The sequence below is a fragment of the Furipterus horrens genome, unplaced genomic scaffold, assembly GCF_987537825.1.
Source record: "Furipterus horrens unplaced genomic scaffold, mFurHor1.1.pri manual_scaffold_12, whole genome shotgun sequence".
Classification (NCBI taxonomy): domain Eukaryota; kingdom Metazoa; phylum Chordata; class Mammalia; order Chiroptera; family Furipteridae; genus Furipterus; species Furipterus horrens.
In genome coordinates, this window is record NW_028327182.1 from 16,027,810 (window position 1) to 16,053,675 (window position 25,866).

At 35.3% G+C, this 25,866-nt stretch overlaps 1 pseudogene; it reads right to left on the bottom strand.

The window, feature by feature from the left end:
• Positions 1–1,176: 1,176 nt before the first annotated feature.
• Positions 1,177–1,839, bottom strand: LOC149995895 (elongation factor 1-beta pseudogene; annotated as a pseudogene).
• Between the last annotated feature and the right edge of the window lie 24,027 nt (positions 1,840–25,866).

The window sequence follows — 25,866 nt, forward strand, 5'->3', positions numbered from 1 at the left end:
ATCTGAACTTCTTTCTGGCAAGTTATTGAATGATAAAGTTATTCTCCATTAATCGACAAGTTCCCAAATCTCAGTAACTTAACATGTAGAATCTTGTTTCTTATTCACATAGTACTAATCACAGAGCAGCCACTTTCCAAATGGAGACTCATGGGTCCAGGTTGCTTTTATTTTTAATTATGCCATTTGTCTTACTTGGTTTTTACATAATTGTGGCAAAGGAAGATAATGAATAAAGAATTCAAATCTACAATTACTTGCTTGATCCAAGAGTGATACGTGTTAATTCCACTTCAGCCCATTGGCCAGGACTAGTCATATGGTCCAACATGATTACAAGAGATGACTGGAAATGACCCTTCTTATATATTTATATTTGTGTGCGTGTGTGTGTATATATATATATATATATATACACACACCCAGCACACACATACATGTTTAAATATACTCACAAACACAAACATATATATATATATATATATATATATATATATATGCACATATATACAGAGAGATAAGCTGAGAAAGGTACAAGGTTTGGGCAACTTGGATTGCAAACTCAAGGCAAGTATGATCACCAGCACCTCTTTCTTAAGAACATGACTTTACATTTGGCAATGATTAACCAATCCAACTGATTTTGTTCATCTCTTTTTTATTCAACATCCAAAGTCTCCCACTGCAAAAATGTTGTAGAATTATTTTTCAGTGTAAGAAAAAAATGACACCTATTTTCTCATTACAGCTGCTCTCCTTCCCTCTCCCAGCTGTGCTCCAACTTGTTGAAAGTCAATGTGAAATCTAAGTAACATTTGCCCCTGGAAATATGTCATGATTTTTCTTAGGAGAAAGCAAACAGCCTTATTCAAGTTCATAATATAATTACAGGTCCAAGTTTTTAAGAAGTTTAAAACTATGAAAACTTAATAACAAAATAAATGTTAATAGGAAATAATTGCATATAGTTGAATAAATTCCAGACACACCCAAATAAAAAGTCCCCTAGAGTTCCACTCACGCTAACTTTTCATTGGCTTCATCCAGAGATGTGGAGCTTTCTCATGGAGACCTTGAGATGCAGTATTTCCCCTTTTACTTATGGGTCACATCTCTTCTGTAACTTTTTTTTTCAAGCTTTATTTAAGGACAAGGATCCATGATGGATTCTAGATCTTATTGAATGGAAGCAGCCACATCCATGGACTACACATAGTCTTCAAAAGCAGTGGTCTGCTGCTGCGGCATGTCTTTTCCAACTTTACCTTTTTCTGCTACACACTGTGTTTGAAGTTTTTACATTTCACGCCCACTGGAACGAGTTTAGGGAGCCACAGACCAAGCCGGCTGCTTGAATGCTCCTGACACATTCCTCTAACTTTGCCAATCTGCCATCATCCCAAGGTTCCGCATCTAGTGAGATGGAAAAGTTGACGACACTTGTAGGCTTTTTGGCTTTCGTTGACTCATGCTTTGCAAGGCACTCTTCTCCTGGCCTCTTCTCTTCTTTGCTCTCCTCCTCCCTCCTCATCACTTCCGGAGAGATCAATGTCGTCACGGTCTTTATTATCTGTAGCTCTACCTGCTGTGGTGTCTTCCACGATAGCGGGGTCCTACTTGCCCAAGCTTTCCTCACTCCTGGCAAGCTAACCTGTTCCTTTTTGTAACCCGTGATGCAGTTTTACCAATATAGGGCATGATACCAGTCGGCAGGCAGTGGGCTTGAAATACTGACAAATATACTTATGATGGCACATATCCCTCAAGGTAGTTCTTGTCCACCAGGTAGTCACGGAGCGCCTGGAGGCTGGCAGGGCTTGTCAAGTCTGCAAAACCCATGGTGTCAGCTGATGCTGGAGCTGTGGGGTCGCAGAAGAGAGAATCGCAGGCGGTCATAGTCAGCGATGAGTGCTAAGTGGAAACACAAAAAGGCTCTCTCCTATAACTTCTCTTTTGTGTATTATTCCATTGATATTTAGGGGTTTCATTTTACATATGAAAGAAATCAGAGAAGCACTGAATGTAAATATCACATTGTCTGATGCAAATCAATGTAACAAGGAATATTAACCCTAGTACAATGCTGGGATTAGCCCCATTAAACATATTAGGGGCTTTTAAAAAATGAATACGTGAAATTGAGATTAACCTATAAATCTTAAAAATGCTTGAGCTTATTGTCTTTCCGTTCCTTTGTGAGGGTAGCCAATATGCCCACTGAAAACAGGTTCATTTGATACTTCCTTATTTAGTATCTACTGTGTGCCAGACACTGTCAGGGGCACTTAAAGTACAGTAGGAAAAAAAGACGAACATATTTCCTTCTCTCAGGAACCTTATATTCCAGGGAAGGATATAGACAATGAATAATAATTACCATGAGAATAAAAGGAGATCCAAGATCTTTTTAAGAGGAAAGAAAATAAAAAACCAGTGTTTCCGGAGCAGGAGAGCAAAGACTAAAACAGAAAGACTGGAAATGTAGACACACATAAGATTACACATGGCCCGGATACTTTAGAAAGAATTTAAAATTTTATTCTCAATGGAAAAGTCACGGAAAGTTTTAAGTATGACTTCTGTTTTTAAGAAACCACCTTGATTGTTAAGAACAGAGTGGTTTCGAGATAGAAAGAGTAGAGGCAAAGGGACTAGTTAGGAAGCTCATAGCTGTGGTCTAAGTGAGAGGTAATTAGAAATGTTCTAGGCTGCAAAATCTTTTCACATTTGAATATCACCAAAAATTTTGTAAAAGAACAAACAGATAGAAGAACTGTGCTATTGAAAGGTAAAAGCTAAGTCAAAGTTCAAGTTCTTTTTGCTTCCAAATTGAGAGGGTCTTTTAATCCATTTTATCCTGAGGAAAAAATTTCAAGAAAAGAACAAATATGGTTACATATAAGTCGAATCAACACGTATTATGTAAGTTGAATAATATTTTACAGGCTTAACCAATTTTGAAGTATTTTGCAAATCATAGTATGATGTATGCAAAGCATTAGGAGACAAGGGTGAAGCTTCCATAAACCCTGGGACAGAGACTTCCACCAAAAGTTTCCAGATCTGTGCTACCCTGAGTAGGTGTGGGTTTCGGTGGAGTTCCAACTGAGTGAAGCCACTGCATCCTCCCCTGCCAATAGCACTTTCCCGTTCTCCTGGGCCATCTGACGGGCATGGGAATCTGTTCTCACCCCAATTCATTTCTTGATGAAAGAGAGTCGTATCCTATTTCTAATGCTGTTCTTGATTCAGAGTGGCCTTGGAATGGGGAAAATTTTCCAGTGTGATTGCTTATTTAAAAGCTAATGTTATGCCTATGGTTGGGGAGGGAGTGGGGATTACCTGTGAAAGAATATGAAGAATCTTATTGGGGTGATGAAAATGTTCTAAAACTGGGTATGGTGATGACTTCACAACTTGGCATATTTACTAAAAGTTATTAAATTGTATTCTTAAAGTGAGTGAATTTAAGTATATAAACTATACCTTAATAAGGTTATTTTTTTAAAAGAGAAACCTAACAGAAATAAAGGCACCTAAATTCCTCTGAAATTTTGAAAATCAAATGAGAGGCAAATATTTACAAATTGGAAATATTTTTCCAAAATTCAGAAAATATCCCTCAAGGCAGATTAGTTTTAAAAAGAAAAGAAATGCCCTTAAACAAACATCAAATTATGTGTGGAAAGTTAAATATTTATTTGTGAATTTATACAAAGTGTTTACTTCTGTCCCTGAAATTTTCCAATGTGTCACTTTTTATTATTTAATTCAATGGTAGAGCTTACTTTGTTAGATCAAAAAATTATTTTTATATCATAAAAATTAGTAAATAAAAGTGTTGGGTTCATTTAAATAGGGAAGTTCATTTTCTGCTAGAGCCAAATGTAACACACACATTACCTGATTAATACTGAAGGGTATTTCTTGACAGAAGATAATAAAGTGACAGTTTATTAAAGCCTATTCCTGCTTTTTGTCATAAATAATACTAATCATTTTATAAAGTGCCAAATTTAATTTTCACAAGAATCTTATTAAGTTCATTTATTAGAGTGTTTTCATTTTAAGGATAAAGAAATAGATAGTCAAAAATAGGCTTATTAAAAATACATTCTGAAATTCACACAATTATTAACAAAGCTGAGAATTGAACCCAGATATTATTGTATCTAAGGCCCACACTTTATTCATTAGTCTATACTGTTGTATTTAGTAGATAAATATAAGGGATCTGTCCTCTCACATCTACCTTAAAATAAATTATAGATAATATGATAGCCATATTTTTAAGAAATTATATTAGAGTAGTGAGCTCATATCTTTTGTCTAATTGGATTACATCATTGTGAACTTAGAACTTGAAGGTGAGACTGATAAACTGCTTTTAAGAGTCCTTCATAGATAATTAAAAATAAATGTGCTGCTAAAAGGTAGGATGATCATGTGATTTATTGTACATGCCAGGACTCTATTAATATTTTTTAGGCCAAAGACATAAGCAAAGGCTATCTTGAGCAAAGTAGGACATATGATTACCTTTCTCAAAACTAGAGGAAAATAATATACCAGAAATAGAAAAGAGTGATGATATTATTTCTCAGACTATAACACAGGCAACATTGATGTAAAATTGACAGATAATTAATACAGAAAAGATTATTAAAATGGGGCAACTGTAATAGAACAACAATAAAAAAGAAATTTTAAAATATTAACTAGATGATTGGTAAAGATATAAGTTTCCAAAGACCAAGTTATACAATTATAACTATAAACTCAAATATAAAAATACATTTTCTTCAGTTCACATCTTGTGGAAAATCTCAAGCACCTGACAAGATTTCTGGGAACTCCAGAGTTTATACTGTCTGGGTCATCTCTGATTTCAGGTTCTGACTCCACATTTCTGTCTGCTAGGATTCTTTTTCTTTTATTACTTCTCAAAGTAATTCTTGATCTCTGCACTGAAATCCATGCAAATAGAGAACTCAACCATTTGCCTTAGTTTTAATCAAAATAAGCTAGCAAACCCAAAAATGAAGAATGCTAATACATACATATATACATACATACATACTGCTACTACTACTACTACTATTACTACCTGTTGTTTGTAGAGCAAACAGTGAGAGCAGATGAGCTAGAAGGGTATTACATTAGAATAGGAGTAAAAAAAAATGTATAAGAATACAAATCTAGACTTTGGTTGTGCTACTTACTGCATGTATGATCTTGGTCACATACTTGTAAAATGATAGCACTTCCTCAAACAATTATAATAAAGAATGAATGTGATAGCACATGTTTCATTAATACAATGAATGGGTATAAGGTAAGAAACCAAAAAATAATAGTCACCAATACTGTTACACTATAGTTGAGAAAACAAACAAATTAAATTTTAATCTCTATTCTTAGAAGTCCTTTGGCCTGTTGCAATGATATTAGTCTGTTATCTTTTTCTTTATCTACTTAATCTAATCATCTGATCCACTTTCTTCTTTTCCTTCACTGCACAAGAGGAGAAAGAAAAAAAAACTGTTTTCTTCAGCACCTTCTGAAACTTTTGTTGCTCATTCTAAGGTGTAACTGAGGCTAACAATGATAGAAATACCTGTGAGTACCTGATTCAGTGTAACACAACACACTGCCCTGGTGTAGCTACAGATGAGGTAGGAAGGGTTTGGTTTTTTTTTTTTCCCCCTTCTAGTTACATAATCTCACTTCTAAGATTCACAGATTGATAAGAGCAAGATTTATATTCACATAAAGATCTTATAAGCCAATTATTACAATACCTTATTCTAAGATATCATGTAAAGAAGAAAAAGGTAACTAAATAACAATATATTTTAGTAAATTCATTGCTGGCTGATTATGTCTAAAAAATATAATAATACAACTGATCTATACCTGATAGTGGGTGTTTGGAGATTGAACTATCAACTCCAAGCCTATTGGAAAACTCAGACCACTCTGAGATTTGTTTGAATATATCAACAAAGGAATAAACTAATATAAATACACCATCACATACATAAATGAATATATCTATAAATATGTCTATAAAAATTCACATGTGATACACTTTTTTCAAGTGATTCCAATAACACCTAAAACTTATGAAGGCTCATAAACTCCAACCCAAAAACCTTGATCAAAAGGAAATCAAGAAATGAGCAATGATCTGCTTTGGCTCTGTACACTTTTGGTTATTAATAAATATTGCTAACAGGATTTTCTAACAACTACATAATAATCCAGCAAAAAGATACAGGGGTGCACTCTAGATACCAGAGTTCACTAACATAGTCTTCCCAACTGAGGCCAAATAGCTGAATATAAATTTGTCCAGTGACTTTAGACCCAAATTTAAATGGGTGGTACTGCAATATTGTGTAATAGCAAAATTTAACTTTTGAGTCCAGTGCACTTGCATTTAAATCTAGGCTCTGCTACTTGATACCTGAGAACTAACTTAAACAATTTAACTCCACGACTCCCAAATTCAGTATCCTAATTTGAAATATTAAGGTCATGATAGCTACAAGTCATAATGCTATAATGATTAAAAGAAATGACATGTAAAAAAGTTTACTGTGCTTGGCACATAATAAGTGCTCAATAAAAGACTGCTGTTTTTAAAAAACAAGCTGCTGAATTCTTAGGCCATTGTAAAACTATTGCAATATGTATTATTATGATTATGAAATATAAATATCTATATAACGTATATTATTACCATTATAACATTGAAATATTTTTCTTCAACTCCACTGAGGAAAAATACTCAATCGCATTCTGCTGAGTCATGGAATGGAGCTCGTTGTGGATATAGGACAAGGACTGAAGACTCTTAGTCAAGACAGGCGAGAAGTGTTATTCAAAACAAACCTGAGTCAAAACTAGGCATGGGTAATCACATACAGCTTTAGGGTCAGTGACACCTAAGGGCCAAAGCCAGACAGACTTTGATAATAAAACAGATATACATGGCTACCACAAGACAGGACAAGAAGGCAGTTTTAGTGTCAGTCGGGAAAGAACACTTTAAACAAGTTGAGAAGGACAAAGCAATGCAAACAGGAGCATAGATTTGATTAGCAATAATAAAAATTATCTTGATTACTAAATAATTCTTGCTTCAGCCAGGAAAAAATGTATATGCTTCCTGGAAAGGAGGTGTCCATGCCCACGTGCAGCCTGATGTAGAAGCATAGAATCTACAGTAAATGACGGGAGAGCTGAGGAGAGGGACAGAGAGAGAACTGATGACCAGCCACACCAACGCAGGACACAGTGACTCATGCTGTGCAACAGCAGGCTCTTCGAATAGCTAGAAAACATTCTAGGAGTTTCTCTCTTACCTTAAAATACTTCCTCAAAAACTCTTCACTCCTAAAAGCATTTCTTCTGTTTACCTTTTTACTTCATGGCCAGCTTAGAATATCAGTGTTGAAATAATCATTCCATTTTTTTGTTTTAATCAACACTCAGAAGGAACAGAATATATATCTTGAATTTTACAGTATGTATGATGATACAGATTAAGATATATATTCTAAATATGACAAAATGTTATACTTGCTTCAATAGGGACATTTAAGTAATTTTAATATATTTTGAAAATACCAACGCATAAAGAATAAATCACAGGGGTTTAGTACTATATATTAGAAATAGAATATATTTTAAATGTATTCTTAAATTATCATTGACATATGACAGTATATCAGTTTCAAGTTTACAACATTGTAATTAGACATTTATATTTTATAAAAAGAAAAGTAATGAAGTATATCATTGTTTGGCGTTTTGTACCCATTGCCTTGATTGTTTTTAATTTTTTTTCTGACCACTATTTCGCTAATTTTTTTAGAGAACTCATTTATCCCATCTCTAGTACACTATACAGTCTTGAAATGAAATGATGAGAAGGGCAGTTACCTTGAAGTCAGGAGAACTGTTTTCAACTGGCAGCTTTCCTGTTTGTCAATATATGACTATAAAATATTTTCTTAACCTTTATGCTTTTCAGTTTTTCACATATAAAATAAAAGACATTTTTGATTAAGTTTTAGACACTCACTAGCTAAAAGAAAAGAAAAAAGAAAGGAAGAAGAAAGAGGTGGAGGAAAGAGAGGAAGACTTAGTTCACATTTTCTAAATCATTTAGTTGCCTACTCTTAGTGCTAAAATTTTTAACCATATTTCCTTTTACCCTAAGTGGGGATCTTTGTTTTCTTATATATACAGCTGCCTCTCTTTCCAAGTTTTCTTGTCTAAAAATCATGATGGAGTTGAACATTCTAATTTTATGACTGATAAAACTGAGTTCCAAGATTTAAAATAACTCATAGCATGGTTAAGTCCCATCAATGAAAAAAAAAAAAAAAAAAAAAAAAAAATATATATATATATATATATATATATATATACACACACACACATATATATATATACATATATATGGATAATTACATAGTCTCTGCATCAATTATTACAAATAGTCACCTCAAGATGTCTAATATTTTGGATGAAAGATATTTAGAACACAGATGTAGTTCCACCTATTTCAATGTGATTTCAAAACAGTCTATTTATTATGTTAAAAAAGGACTTAAACGGTTAGCATTTGTTATAGCAGGATTTTCCCTGTAAAGTCAGAAGATTGAATGTAGAAAATAAATTATCAACCAGTTAGTGTGTATTTTTTTCCAAGTCTTACTCATAACTTCCCTAGCTGTCATTTCATATAACCGTACTTTACCTGTAAATTAAGCTCGCCTTTTATCAAACTCAGCTGGGGGTTATTATATCAACTTTAATGCTTCTCTAAAAATGGTACTAAATGTGGTTTTATATCACAAATGGAAACTCTGAGAGTGAAGGACATTTTCCATGTGGCACTCTCATAAAACTATCACTTTTAACAAACAACTTGAATTCAAGAGAAATTTGCAGAAATCTTTTAAGCACATGCATGGTCTTAGGAGGAAATGCTAATATGGAGCCTGTCTGCTCTGCTGCAGCTGCTTGATTTATGAAAGCATAAACAACCCTGACTCATTCTAGGGAAGTCATAATTACCATATGGAGTGTTAAATGTACAGACACTTCGTAAGGACTAGTGCAGTAGCTTAAATTACAGTCATTATACTATCCCCACTCCCAAATCTTGCTTTAGTGCCTGCTGAGAAAAAAAAGTCCTCTATTCAGGACCTTTCACAATCAACTCCATTGCCTAAAGTAAATATACAGGAAGAAAGACACATTACAAAACAGGTAAGCAAAAGCTGATTGACAAGGTAAGAAAACTTGCTACTTCCTCAAATGTTTGATAATGGCCTTCCCAGTAAATGCACTCTATGAGTGCATTATGCTGCAGAGGAGGTCTGCTGAGAGGAATATTATATGACCAGGCCGTTTAAGGTTGCACAGTGTAGTGGAAGAAGCAAGCAACTAAACATTTGAAATAACTGTGATGTAACCATTGGAAATATGATGTCTGTCCAGAAAAAGTCCAGCCATTGTTAATATAACAAGAATGGTTTGTGACATCAGTGTAACCTGGCAGCCAAGGAGAGTGGACTGGAATGCTCATGGGTGAACAATGATGACTTCACTGTACTAGTCAATGGGGATGGTAGACACCATTGAGTGAGCATGTGTACTACGTGGTTGTCACATTCAAAATGATTGAGCGAGTAGAGCAACGAATCTGCATCAAATTTTCCATTAAGTTTGGACATTCCTCCACAGAAACTATTCGAATGATTCAGAAGTTTGCAGCTATGGGTGACTGGTGATTGGCAGCTTCATCACAACAACACACTTGCTCATGCATCATGTCTCATGCAGGCTTTTTTTGTGAAACATCAAATCACCCAGGTGGCTCAGCCCCCCTACAGCCTAGATTTGGCATCCTGTGAGTTCTAGCTTTCCCCCAAACTGAAATCACCTTTGAAAGGGAAGAGATTTCAAACCATCAATGAGATTCAAGAAAATAGGACAGGGCAGCTGATGGTGATTGGGACAACTGTGTGAGGTCCCAAGGTGCCTACTTTGAAGGGGACTGAGGCATCACTGTCCTGTGTACAATGTTTCCTGTATCTTGTATCTTCTTCAATAAATGTCTATTTTTCATATTACATGGCTGAGTACCTTCTGGACAGACCTCATAGGTGTCAATGAAATTGTAAGTGCTGTGTTGGTAATAAAGTCAGTAGTAAAAGCACCTATATACATATAAAGAACAAAATGAGGCTAGCAAGCAAGCTTTTTCTTATGTATATTCCAAAGAAATATTTATTAACATGTCTCTCCATCAGTTGTCCAGATTGGCCACTTGGCATCTGAAATGGCAATTAATCTTTAGTCAGCATCTTCTCTCATCCAGACAATGTCTGTGCAAATCTCAAATAATCTTCACTATTAAGGTGTCCCCGAGCCAATGGGAAGCCATTGATAGTGTTTATACAATACTAGAGAATATTTATCTAGTAGTGCTTAATGGACACTAGGCACCATTCTACAGGCTCTAAATACACCAACCCACTTAACACTAACAAACTGCATTTGAGTCCCTGCTAGTCCTATGTCTCAGGTGGGTGAGCTGAAGCGCTGAGAGGTTAAGTTTCCTGAAGTCACACAGAATGGAATCAGAACACAAATACTCTGGAATCTCTGGCTGGCACTATTGCAATTGTCAAACAATAAAAATAATATCAGGATGAAACTTTTTTGAGATGATATTGTGGCATCAAAGCATTGTATGTATTGAATAGGCACAAAACTGGCCAGAAGACTACTATTTAAAGAAACACAGTCATATTCCATGAAGGCAATGCATATAACAAAGGGTATGTGCATGATTTCCAAGAATGTGGTGACTAATTGGATATGGAGAACAGAGAAGCAAAGATTTGAGCTTTGTAAAGTAGGAAGACATCATAATAGAAACACATGATTAAAAGAAAGTAAGAGCAGAAGACAAAAATCACAATCAAACATCCTATTACCAGGCAAAGAAAAGCTTATGATGTATATACAAAGCACAACCAGCCATGCTGTATAAATCTACTATCTTCCTAGTTCTATTCTTCAGGTGGTTGGACATCCATTAGATACAAATTTCATTAAGCATTGTCAGAGATATACTACTCTTCTGGAAAGCCCTGGCTGGTTTGGCTCAGTGGATTGAGCGTCGGCCTGCGAGCTAAGTGTCGCTGGTTCGATCTTCCAGTCAGGGCACATCAGAGAAGGAAAACTCTGACTCCAAAAAACCTCCGCTGCCTTGCGGCATACCTCTTCAGGGGAAAGGCTAAGGGAGTAAACCCTGACAGAAAATCCGGAGCCGGAGTCCCTAAGGCGGTTTGACGTTGTAGTCAACACCGGCAACTCCTGCAGCCCACCTGAAGCCAAGCTGTATTGACTCCGTCTTTCCCTTGGACCCTTCAGCTGCGAAGAGAGGGGGGGTCTGCTGCATGGGCAACAGCAGACCCTCCATATCACCCTGCCCAGGCTCTGTAGCTTCAGCTTCACTGGAGAGGACACTCCAGCGTCATCACAAGATGTTGATTCAACACAGGAGGAGACAGATACCGTGTCACTCCCGAGTTGGACTGCACAGCCATTCTCGGCGGTGCACATAGACTCTTAAGAAGCTACACCATCGTCTCTCGAGACGGACGGCTGCCGACGACGACGACTACTCTTCTGGAACATTTTGCAATTGCATCTGTAAATATATATTTAACCTTAAGGAACTTTACTGACGAGTCAGTATTTAACATTCTCCAGGCTAAATGTTCAACAGAGAAGGGTCAATGTGTCTTGTTGTCCTGTGACATAATCCATCATATACCTCTTTAATTCCTCTGCACAGAGTCAATGGGTTTTGGCCTTTGGAAATTATTATAGAGCCGAACAAGAAGCAAAGCTGAGTGAATCGCAAAGGTGGAAAAAACAGCCATCAGAGCAAAAAACCCTGTGCAGGTAGCCAGGTGGTCTGCAAATGCCTGCTAGCACTTTTTCTTCCAGTTGCCATATAACATCTGTTTCTAAAGTGAAAGGGTGTGAAGAAAATGACACAAGTGGTAAGCACTGACATATGCAGGGGAAAGGAAGTGATTTATTTTATATTAAGATTGTTACTGTTGCAAAAATAAAAGCACAACCTGAATATGCCTCTGTAAGGCTTGTATAATATGTGTGTGTTTAAGAGAAAGATTGTATATTTTTATTAAATCATAACACAAAAATACAAGACTCTGAAAATCTAATTAGCACAATGAATAAAAACAGGAGACCTATAAAAAATTATTTTCTGAAATAAGGGTAAGATTCTACCAAGAATTTAGAAGTAAGAAGGGAAGGAGTGGAACCTAAGAAATTATAAATTATTTATTTGCATCACTGAAAATTGTATGTGTGAAAGAATAAATCAATATTTGCTAAGAAAAAATGAAATAATACTTTTAAAGAAATATTACTTATAAATTATCAATGTATTAAAGAACCCAGTGTATTAATATAAATAATAAAATAGTTACCTTTTGGGAATACTGAAAATGACAGCATTTCTGATTGAAGTTATTATCAATTATATAGCCTTATAGAATGAGTTTATAGAAAATTGAAAATGACAGGTAATGGATTCTAGGTATCAATCAATTCACACCCCATTTTTATAAATAAAAATTGCAGTGCCATGGAGATGAAATAACTCTCCCAAGATCTAGAGCTAGAAATATCAGAAAAGAGGATCCATTCGGGAGATTTTTTAGGAATGATACATGGAGAACTTTTTTGAAACCGTGATAAGAAGGGTATGATATTGTCATAGTCCCAGAAAGAAAGGTAACTGGATGAAGAATTAAGCACGGATGAAGTGGGGGTCAATAATTCATGTACAATAAAGGTATGGAGAGTATACGGGGCCAGTGGAAGTAAGAAAGGACCAAATTAGAAAATGAACAAAATTGCAATAAATCATCAGAAAGCAATTGTGATAAGTTAGTGAATAGTCTCTTAAAGTTCCTCTAATAAGAAATAAGTTTTTCTAAAGTCTGAGGAAACACTGAATTCATTGGCACAACTTAATTGCGTAGAAACAAGGCAGATTGCCAAGGTCATTACAGGGTTACTTCCCTTTCAGAATGAAAAAGACAACAGTAAAATTTGAGCATCTGAAATAAAGTATTTTTCATATATTACTTTTAAATACCTTGCAAAAAATATTTATCTATCAGAGAAAGGAGAGAAGCAGGGAAAAGGGAAAATCTTTGAAGGTATCATTTCAAAATTAGAAACCACTGACATGAGAAATAAGTAGTGTGTGCAGAAAGATATCAGAACCATTTCTTTTTTACCTAATTCCTTTTATGTATAGGGTAAAACACTACACAAAAATCTTATTGTTAGGCTTATAAAATGGAACACTTTGGATAGCCACTTTGATGTGCCAAGTGTCCTCCATGCTCCAGGCCATCCTGTGCTCTCCGTCCTACGGTGCTCTTCCTGCTGAGCCATGATCCGTTCACACACCTGACCCCCTGCCCTTCAAGAACCACACCTCTATCATCACGGTGCATGGCTTATAGTGAGTATCTCACAATGTTAAATTAGGAAACTTGAAAGTACCTTTGTGTCATGGGAATAATACTGTAACATAATACACATGTGATAATAATAGTTGTCACACATTTGTGATGAATGGGATGAGGTGGTATTATCATACAAGGAGACAGATGCAAGAGGGAAAAGATTTTTAAGTACTGTCTTCAGAAGTAATGTTGCCAGAGCTTATGGAAGTGCTTTCAAGGTAGAAAAAAATAAATGAAAAGCAGATTTTCCCCCTAATAAAATTGCCAGTGGGTAAGGCAAAGGTTCAGAAAAACAGGAGGTTTCTAATATATTAACCACCCATTCAATGTCTGGCAGTAATTAGGAAAATAAACAGGATCCTGAGTCAAATTAACAGCACCAATTAAACTTCCCTGCAAATACGTTTGTACTGAAAACTGGTGGGGCAACATCTGGAACATTATTCACAAAAATGATGTCTGATATTTGTGATATTCTCAAAGGAAACAAATACAAATCAAAAAATTAAAAATGTGCAGGAGGTACGAGCTGTGTACCAAAAAGAAACAAGTTTTGATTTTTGTCAGAATTTTAAACAATAATCAGATTAAACTATTTAAATGTTTAAAAGGTGTAATTGCCTTATTAGTCTATTTCTGTAGGCAAAAAGCTGCTTCTAAATAGGGGCTAAGACATAGAAAAGTTTAAGTTATATTTAAGGTAGATACTAGAACCTTACAAGACTGAAAGTGAGGTAAGGATATGGCACTTAATGTAACACATAATTGAAAAAGTTGACAAAAACAGTATTTATGAAATCACGTAAAATCCTTAATATTTTAAGCAAATTTTCTGTTTATAGAAGGCTTTGATGAGTTTTTAAATTAAGAATCCACTGTAATAAAATAATTCCCCTTTTATTTATCTCAACTGCATGTTCGGGTTCCAAGTTATGAATATGTTTTATTAAAAAGCTATTGTAAATCACTTTTTTGAAGTTTGCAGAACATATCTCTACAGAAATCACAGTAATGGTAGTTTTTTGTTTCCAGACCCCAGAGTCCTCAATTATCTCTTTAATCTCATGTACCCATAAATATGGTATCAATTGCATTATTCCGATTATACCTAACCAATATATGCATTTTCCTTACTTGAAAAATGCATTCCAAATTCTAATTTAAGAGGCTAAGGAGACCTTTCTTTCTCACAAAACACTCCCACTCACCTCTCAGAAAAGAAATATATTTAATTAAAGATTATATCACTAAATTTATTTTTTTTTTTTAAAAAGGTGTTTCTTTAAGACCCTCTTTTACTGAGGGAAAGGACACAAGAAGAAAGGGAGATGTCTACCTGGCTCCAACTTTCCGATGCAATTGTTTGTTCAACAAACATGTATTGAGCCCCTACTAGGTAAACAACCTCAAGGAAGGCATTATGTTACTCAAGAAAAACAATGATTAATTAAGATGGAATATGCCTTCCAGGAATCTGTCCTAGTCTGGGACTAGAGAAGAAGTGCGCAAATACTATGATGTAATGTATCATACCATAAGTTTTGGCTAAACAATGAGGCACCTTAAATGTGGTGCCAAAGAGATCGAAGTTTATTCTGTGGACATCAGGGAGACATCAAAAGCCTGACCTGTGTTTGTTTTGGGGGCAGTAAAGTGACTGAAAATAGGGTTTTTTTTTTTAATACTTTTAAAAACTCATAAAAGATGAATTACAAACGATGGGGATGGTCAATGGAAGGAAGTGATGTTGGGAGACCAGTTCTAAAGTGTCAAAATAATATAGGCCACCTAAGACTGAAGAACATTGGTTTTCAGAGATGAGTAGAAAAGAAATGTTTAAAATAATGGAACAGGAAAAGATTGGCCTAATTCCAATGGGAAGCCAAACAGCAATAAGTTAAATAGGGCTCTCCAGTTGAGCACATATAAATAGAAGAATGGAGATAGAAAGAGTAGGCTTGACTGGGAGAATAAGGTATGTGATGATGGAAGTAGTTCATCTGAGATGCTAGTAAAATGGAGTTGATGATAATTACCAGAGCTTTATTTCAATCCTTAACACTGTGAGAGAGAGAGAGATTTGGAGAAAGGCGTACATTTAAAGACTTATGAAAAGGAGAGGTGAAGTGGATTAAAAAAACTGAAGAATTTGAGAAGTGTTTCTTCTAGGGAGCTAAGAGAAAAGAGCATGGCCCCAGAAGGTTTTGACCCATAAATGAAATGCTGCCAAATAGTGAGGGAAGGTGAGAAACAAAAAGGAATCCTCGGAATCTTCAAATAAGGGCCCATTCATACGTCATGGACTACTCCTAAACTTCTCTGCAGGTCATTTATTTTTTTAAACAGGATTTATCTCTATCACCCATTTCACAAGAAGATATCAGTTTTATCTTGTTGATGAAATAATAACTCACCAGTTTTAATAAGTCAGCTTTTATCTTGTTAGCATCTCTGTTTCACAAGTTTCTCCAGCAAGTTTTGCAGTGTCCAGCACAGTCCCTGGCCTGTGGAAATCGCTGAGTAACAGAATGTTGGATAAAAGTGTGATACTGGTGTAGGGGATATGCAAGTGTGTTTGGGGGTAAAAATGGAAGGGTTTAGGGGAACATTGAGAACACAGAATAAGGAGTCAATTTGAATGGTCTGAACATTATGTGGATGTACTATTTATTATTTATATAATGAGGATTCAGTAATGGGAGTGGGAGAACGTATGGTGCTTTCAAAAGAGATATCACATGTTTGTTCAATTTTATATCCAAATGCACTAGATTTTATTGTACTTCTTTAAGTCCTCCTCTGTTAGGTACGTTCACCTTGCCTTTATTTCACAATATTTTTCTAAAGCCTGGAATTCCATTTCATCAAAGTATCAATATAAAAAGTCAATAATTTCTTTCACTATTACTGTGTTTTCAAATATAACTTGGAACTTTAAAAACTTTTAGCTAATGAAAAGCCACATACAGTAATTTTGAAATCCTACCAAAAAAAATCTATGCCAATATATGCAAAATATTTCTACAGGTTACTAAAGCCACATTTAATAAAAATGTAAATACAGTAAAAGTTTCTAATAATTTGGCTTAATTAAAATTTTATTCATGTATAATACATTATTAGGAAATATCCCCTTATTTCTTCTTACCAGCACCTATATGGCGTAGCTCTCGCCTCACCTCTGCCCCACTATTACCTTATTAATAATTTATTTGTGTTTCTGACAAGGTAAATTAAAGCCAAGTTTTTGTGTTATTCTGCCCTCCTTCTCACCCTTAACCTGAACTTTTGGTATTATGATAGTTGGGAAAAAGGGGGATGATGTCAGCTGTTCTGTGAGTTTCTGAGTCCCTTCCTTTTAATTTCCTCTGGTGTTTCATCCATCTTTGCTTACTTTATTTGGCTCTTGATGGAAGGTAACCAGCACGATAGGATAAATGATTTATATAAATAAGGGGTTTAACTTTGAATCACTAAAACTCACACTTGTGTGTCTAAGGCAAATTTCAGAGCAACATGAGGACTTCCAGTTCTCACTACCCGTAACATGGACGTAAGGAGCAAAGATGTGACATATCTGGAATCTTCATGGTGTGTGCATGTGCATGTGTGTGTCTGTGTGTGGCTTTCTTTGAGTTCATCCTCTTTATGTACATCTTCCCACATGGAGACCCCCCTAGGACAGATATTTGAAATGATATCCGACCTTCAGTGTTACTTGTATGTCCCAAGATTGTTATCTAAGTCCTATGTGGGTCAGCATGGGTCAATTGTGCTTCTCCATAAAACCTTTGATTGCCTCAAAATTTAAATATTTTAGGTCCTGAGTAAATGTTTTCATTTTCACGGCACATGTTCTTCTATACAAACCATGTCCTGTACTAGAAAAGCTTCACTGCTCTTACTTTGAGATCCTGCTGACCTCTTTAACATGGTTTTTACCTTAATCCTGTCTTTCTTTCACTTAAGAGGACAGATACATTTTACCACTGATAGTCATTGGGGTTTTTGACAAATGGATTGTCATTTGATTACCATATCAAATCCTGTGTGTAAATATTTTATGTCTCTCGGCGAAGTTTTTTCCACTTTCCAAAATCCCAGAAATAGTTTTTGATTTGGTTACAACGTTGTGAAGTTTATTTGCTAACTGTAGTTTTCCTTTTTTACTCTTATTAGACCTGATTCCCAGATTAGGAAGGAGGGTGAGTCCTTGCTGGTAGTAATTTGATTAAGTTTTTCCTGCACCTGGTACTGTTACGATGGGAAAACCTCTCTGTAATGCGAATTCCATTTACCTTTGTATCTTAGCTAATTCCATTCATTTCTTGTTTAATTCATTCTTTACAACTAAAATCTTAATTTTTACTGACCTAATATCCATTGAGAATCCTTGTTCATGACAAACAAACACAAAGAATACATCTCTGAATGTTCTGAAGGCAACCCAAGTGAATTACTATAATTGCAATTTTAATTTTTCTCCGTTTACCTTCTTTTTCACCTTCTCCTCGTGCCCAATACCCAAAACTCACAAATAAATGAACAAGAGTCTATGTGAAATAATATTGTAGGGTTGGTTGTCAGAGAAGTGCCATGTTAAGCCTTGTAAGTTAATCTTGATAAAGTTGTCTCCATGCTCCTGTGTGTTGGTAAAGATAATGATAAAAAAATAGCAAAAAAAAGAAGCAAAATAAAACAAAAACAATACCACAATCAGGAATAGAATTGGGACAGCTAGCCCTGCACCATTCAGATCTGTCTGGCACAATCAATCTGAAACCCAAAAACATACACATTGCAGCTATGGCTATTTTAATGTGAATTTATGTTGACCCTAGGAACAAAGCTTCTATAGTCACCAAAACCAGACTCTTGTTAATTAGACACCCTGGACTTAATTTATTTCTAGTACAAAGACCTAACTTCTCATGGGTAAGTTACTGGTTTGAGACTTCAGAGTAAGTCTCTTTCACAAACATTATGAAGGCAAACCAAAGCTAGAAATGATCAGGTCATAAACTGGAATCCTCTCTATCTTCTCATAACTCATGTGTGCAAAGTCCAGGCAAATCACTACATATGTGATAGTTTTGTGACCCACATGTGAACAGTGCAGTGTCCTCTACTCTCATTTCCTAGAATTTCATCCTTGACTTTGCCATCCTCGAGCCCCCACAGGACAATAAGAGAGAAGAGGAAATGCAATTTTTAGGTGAAATCCTTTCTCCATGCCTTGCCCTGTGTATCTCTTCCCAGGTTATATTCTTTTAGAAAAAAAGCTGTAATCTAGTAAGTAAAGGTTTATCTGAGTTCTGTGAACCATTCTAGCATATTAATGGAACCCGAGGAGGGGATCAATGGAATCTGCTATAGCTATTTGGTCAGAACAATAGGTGACGACCTGATGTGGCAACTGACATCTGAAGTGTGGCAGGGGAGGGGCAGTCGTGTAGGACTAAACCCTTAACCTGTGGAATCTGATAGTATCTCATGGTAGGTAGTGTCAGGATTCAGTTGAATTACAGGACACCCTGCTGGGGTGGGTGAACCGCCATCACCTGCCATTGGAACTGGGTGTAAGCCTCTCAGATCTTTTGTTTGAAATGTGTGACTTTCCTATGCCACAAAACTAAAGGCTATAAACTTCCCTATTTTGAGTAAGTTTGCATATTGTCCTTAACAGAGCCTATCTTCAGGAACACAAGACAAAGAAAATCAGATTGGTGGAGTCAAAAACTATACTAAATACATATATGATTATAATTAGCCTCATGTTTCTACAAACCTGGTAGCTTTCCTTTTATTCTTCATTTTTGTTGATTTCAATTTTTAAGAATGCCTTAAACTTATTTTTCATATCCTCTATGGTTGCTAATGTAGTGTCTTGCATGTAGGTGTTTAATTATCAGCTAGTGTCAATCAAGTCTTGATGCAAAATATCAATCCATTACCAAAATTATATTCAACTACTTTTTCAATTTAACAAATTTCCATTTATAAAATGCCAAAACAAGGAATACAATCAACGTTTGACAAATTATATATCTAAATTTTCTCCATTAGCAAGTCTAGAATGTAAAATGGCAAAAATCATGAATATTTGCTCTTTTTGCTTAGAAAGAATGTCATCTGGAATTATCTTGCATAAGATATGTAATTGTTATATAATTTATTGCTCATCTTAACAATATTCTCTTTTATCTTAATATTCTGGCTTTATTATACCTACGTACAAAGTTTAATGCTATAGTGATGTCTATTGGATAAGCCAAGGAATATATGAATTGGAAATTATTTCATCAATACAAAAGAGTGTGTCTTATTAAATATATTAAGAATTTTATATATCTTGATATCCTTATTAGCATAATAGAAGGGAAATGATATTGTAAGAGGAAACTTTGGAAGGTGCTGGATATGCCTAATGCCTTGACTGTGGCATTTGCATGGGTACAAATTAACTGCATGCAGTTCTTCACGTACCAACTATGCCTCAATAATGCTTTCTTTTTTATAAAGAAAGACGCTTCCCCCTTAACTGGATATATACTATTTTAAGTTCATATGACTTATTTATTTTATACTATTTTCCCATTTGCTGAGAACAAAAAGACAAAGGCTTCCTGGGTATAAGTCTGCTGATAGTCCATGTGTCTTGACTGTGGCAGTGTATTCAAGGAGCGAAACAAGGACGGCAGAGGTCCGTTCATTGAATGCATAAGACATTTTTAGTTTTTTGTTTTATATACATATCACAAATCTCCTCCTTTATCAATAACTTAACCAAATACAGCTACAATATGTCAGACACTACACTAACAATTCTCATCTAATCTTTCATTTCTGTTAGGTCTAGCATTTGGCTTTTGAGGAGCTGGCATGGAGAGCTAAAACAAAGAAATATGATAATGAAAGCAATAATTGTGATTACAAATCAAAAGGGCTTAATCTATCTTAGCAGCTGTCAGTCACTTCTGGTTCTCAGCAGTGGTCTGTGCCTGTGCGAAACACTTCTCCTGAATTCTTACACCCTTTCCCGCGGTGCTCTGCCCCATCCTCATCCTCGCTTCCTTGTCGTGAGCTCTGCTCTAATCTTCTTCGATTGAATTCTTCATTTCAACTTCCAACTGCTTCAGAAAACGCCATGCATAATGACTTTGTCCTAGGATGGACAACCCTTCTTCATCTAGTAAAATAAAAATCATCTCCGAAACCCACAGCAGAACAAACTCCAAATTTTGAGTGTTGGACCCTGATATGATACACATGGTGGCCATGGGATATGTGGGTGGGGCTGCCCAGTCCCCATTTCTTGGGACCCCTCTACCATTGTGCGGTAAAGATGTCCCACATCTCCCACAGCCTGAAATTCTCAGTGTCCTTGGACACACACACACCCATAAGATACATGTACATCTCTAGAGAACTTTTTTGAAGATATTATAGTCAAATTAAAGTAGAAACCAACATTTCTCCAGAAGGCACACAAGCCTCTGAGATTTTTCTTACCACAAAAGGTAGATAAACATTTTATATCATTATTCAGAGTAGGTTTATCTTCTCTTTATATGAACAGCTATCTTCAGATATTGCTCCAGTGATGTATTAGTGCACATAAAACAAGCACATTAAAGTGCCTGCTCTGAAGTCCTCAATCCAGCCACTCTAACCCCTTCAGAATGCAAAATAAACTGAATGAAAAATAGCTACTTTATTTCATCCAATTATAAAAGCAACAAAGTAAACAAGTTTAGCACATAATTCAACTTAAAATGTCTGTCTTTAGTTTGAGTACTTTAGGGTCACAGAATCCATTAATGTGCTTATCACATTCATCCAATAAACTTAGAAATAAGATATTTGATGATCTATCTCCTTTCTAGGTTCCCCGAATTAATCTTAGAAAATTCTTTGAAGTTCTGAAAACAGGCATAGAAGACTATTTTATATTTTGATTTTTCTCTGGTTTGATTCTCTACTCCTTTTCTACTCCACACCCTAGCAAATTATATTAGTTTAAGCCTCTATTTCTATTATGTAGTCTCCACAACACCTAAATGTTATTTTTTATTTTTTAACTCATAGAAAAAAGCTGTTGTAAAGGTACTTCCATTTGCCTCCAATGCCCTTAAAATGTTATTTCTCTTACTTGGTTTCATGTTTTCTTATTGGACTGCATTTCCAAGATTTACCACAGGGTCTGGCACATATTAGGTGTTCAATATATATTTGATGAATAAGTCACTAAAGAATAAATATTATATAACAAGGTTTGTAAATTTCCATATTAGTCTGAGTCCACTCCAGAGTAGAGCCTGAAACACACAGGTAGTTTACGTGGCAGTGATCCCAGAAATAAAAAATGAAGGAGAAGGGACAGTGTGACCGGTCTGGAAGAAAAGACATTAGGTTGAGTCCTGTAGAGTCAGTCTGCAGGAAGCACATGGAATACTTCAGAGAATCGTCTCTCCCATCTTTCACGCTGCATTTCAGGCTGAGAGGACTCTTGTAGGCTCAACTTCAGAGAAGGACCTGAGGTAGAAAATTAGAGAAATATGTAATGAACATTTGCAAAGCAATGTTAACAAGGAACATGGAATTTTCCCCCACAGATTCAGTTCAAATCAGAGGTGAACCTACAGATACGACATGGGGTATCAAAGGCATGTGCTACAATCTCATAAAAATGGTCTTCAGATATCTTATGCAAATCAGTAATGACGTCTAAGTACCAGGCACTAACCCATTGTTTGTGTCTTTTGTTACACTCTCAACATGTCTGAGATGTTACATAGGCCTGTGCTTTCACAATATTAAAATGCAGGTAAATTCAATGTAACATTTACGCAGTCCTTTTTAAAAATCAATTTTACTTAACTATATTGAGACTGTTAGTTCCTGTTCAACCAGTTGTTATGCATTGTAGAAGTCTACAAACAGGGGTTGAGAAGTTGGGTATGACCTACTAAAAGCAACTAGCCTGAACTTGGTTTTAAAAACTCTGTGGAATAGTCTATTGCTAATAATATTTGGTGGTTCAAATCCCTGTTTTAGATTTTTATCCATGTGTCAACCAATGTTTTATTTAATTATTGCCAAATACTCTCCATAAAAACCAAAAAGTAAATAGTAATGTATATTAATTTCTGTTCAGATGAACCACATCCTTCCTTGGTTAAACAGAAATTCGAAGCTCTGCATTCCTTATGTTTTATTCTGCATGAGTAAAATAAACCACATTCTGTGAATTGAGAACTATTGAAATTAGATTAAATTGTTCTCAGTACTAATTACATTGATTACAGAAAAATAATATGCGTTGGGCTCCTGAAAGAGTATCCTATGCAATGACAGACATATAAACAGTAATGGAATAATTGTCTCATAACATCCTATGAAGTCAAAAGATTTCATCTAAACTTCAAGGAATCATACTCTCTTTGTAATTTCAGAACGATCTGTGATTACTTTCTCTGAATGGGTGATGTTTATGAGCAAGAGAGTGAAATAAGACTCTTGTCACATGTCCTCCTACACAAAGTGTTGTCTCTGGACCAACTGCCTAGACATGAGCTGGAAGATTGTTAGACATAGAAATTCAGGCTGCTACTTGGATATACTGAACAAAATCTACACTTCTAAAAGGTCTTCATGTAATTTCTATTCACTTGAAATTTGTGACACATAGCTCTAGATTATAGGTTTTTCCTTTTTATTTCTAGATAGAGTTTTTTTCTATCTTACTTATGGAATTGGAGATAGGGGATGACCGTGCTCATTGCTTTGTACTATTTAGGCTACAGACTTTCTTTCCCTGGCTTGTGCAACTGAGACACAAATCTGTTGGGTAGCTACCCAGCAACTACTCCTAAGTTTCCCTTCTAACTGTATTCAGTTATCGTCCATCTTCAACAAGGCTAACTTCTCCATTAAAAATGAGACTATTCCTGGTCCCATGGAATGAACCACGGCTACTTTAAACCAACTCCATTGTTTCCTTATTTACCTGAGACTCATTTAGGCTTGTGCATGTGAAAATATTCTAAGCAGATTTCTATTAATCTTGCCATTGTGTGAAATTTATAAAGAAATCAACAGAGAAGCATAGTTCAAGTAATTCTGAATCAAAAGAAATCAGCAAAGACTGAGGAAAACATACACTAGAATTTTAGGGGGTGGAAGGTATTCAAATGTAAAGTACTGATAAGGTTTTCTATACTATTAATGTGCATTAGTATTTATTTTCTGTTTATTTAAGAATGTTGGAGATGTAATAGACAGCATAAAGATTACGAGGTCTGACCATAAAGTACCCAAACATCTAATGTGAAAAACAGAGATGTTTATGGAAGAAGGTACGGGAAACAAAATGCATTACACATTGGACAATGACACCTCAGTCCCCTTCAAAGTAGGCACCTTGGGACTTCACACAATTCTCCCAGTTGCCATCAGCTGCCCCATCATATTTTCCTAATTCCCCTCCATGGTCTGAAATCTCTTCCCTTTGAAAGGTGAATTTAGTTTTGGTTAACATCAGAAGTTGCAGGGCACCATATCTGGGCTGTAGGGGGCTAACTCACCTGAGTGATTTTATGTTTCACCAAAAAACGCTGTACAAGATGTGATACATGACGGGGCATGTTGTCATGATGAAGCTGCCAATCCCCAGTTGCCCATAGCTGCAGTGAATCATTTGAATAGTTTTCATAGAGGAATGTTGAAGCTCAATGCAAAATTTGTTGCAGATTCGTTGCTCTAGTCATTCAGTCATTTTGAATGTGCTGGTTACATAGTACACATGCTCACTCAATGGTGTCTACTGCCCCCACTGACTAGTACAGTGAAGTTGTCATTGTTCACACATGTGCATTCCAGTCCACTCTCCTTGGCTGCCAGGTTACAACAATATTGAGCATACCATTCTTTTTATATTAACAATGGCTGGACTTTTTCCAGACGATATATTCAACAATACTACATTATAAACTTCAAAGTTGCTAAGTGACTAGGTTTTAATTTTTCTCACCACAAAAAGTGATAATTATGTGGGGTAATGGAGCTGTTAGCTAATATGAAGGTAGTAATAATACTGCAATATATAAATATGTCAAATCAACATGTTACACACCTTAAACTTACATAGTGTTATATGTAAATTATATCTCAATTTATAAAACAATACTTCTACCTAATGACTCTATTGCCCTTACACAAAAATGTCCTATGAGGAAATTTATGTCATAATCTTCTTTTTTTTTACTTTAAATATTTTTCAATTACAGTTTATATTCAATATTATTAAACCTAGAAATAATATTTAGATTATGTTGAAAAAATGTCTTCTCTCAGATGAATTTGTGTATTTTGGAAACATTGACAAGACCTGGAATTGGTTAAATGAGAAATGTTCACCAAATATAAGAAAGTCAGAAGGCTCTGTATTTGAAAGAGGGCTTCAGAGAAGTCTTTAGTCAAGACCATGCTGCTTATGACAGACCTGGGGAAAAGACAGTGTTGACTTGCTCTGTATGAATCTTCTTATTCTATTGGCATAACTCAGGGAAATTAGAGTAAAAATTTTACATCAGCAATTTTCTAACTAAAGTACCTGGGTTCTAAAAACCTTGGGCTCTCTCCAAAAGAAATAGTTTTCTCAAGATATGAGTCCTGAAAAATCAAAAAAGCACGCATGGGTTTAGTAGGGAAAAATAGCACAGTATTTTTAAAATTGAAAATTAATTTTCAGCAAGGTTTCGAGGTCCTGTCTCTCTATCAATTAATTATTAGTAGTACCAGTTAATCCCAGATACAATACTGAATATGTGAAAGGATTTATTTTTTAAAATTTAGAAAACATTCTAACCTGAGAGAACTTTAGTGCTTTTTCAGACCTATCCTATAATTTTATAAGAAGAGAAATTGAAACCAAGGACTTTAGATAGTTTTGCCAAAGTTGCACCTAATTAGCACTAGAATCATGACTAAAGCCCATGTTTCTTCCCACTTACCTCTTGCTTCACCCTGCCTCTTGTTCTCATAATCATCAATATCCCAATGAATCATTTGATGGTTCATCGCACATTCTGTGTATTAGTTATATAAAAATCTTGTGATTAATTTCAGACTCAAGACATATATGTAGAAATAAACCACAGTAATATCTTACAGTTGTTTCCTAACAAGAGGATAAGAAACATTTTGTGCTTGATTATGTACATTTTTGTAAACTAAAGAGGTCTTAGCTAAGTTT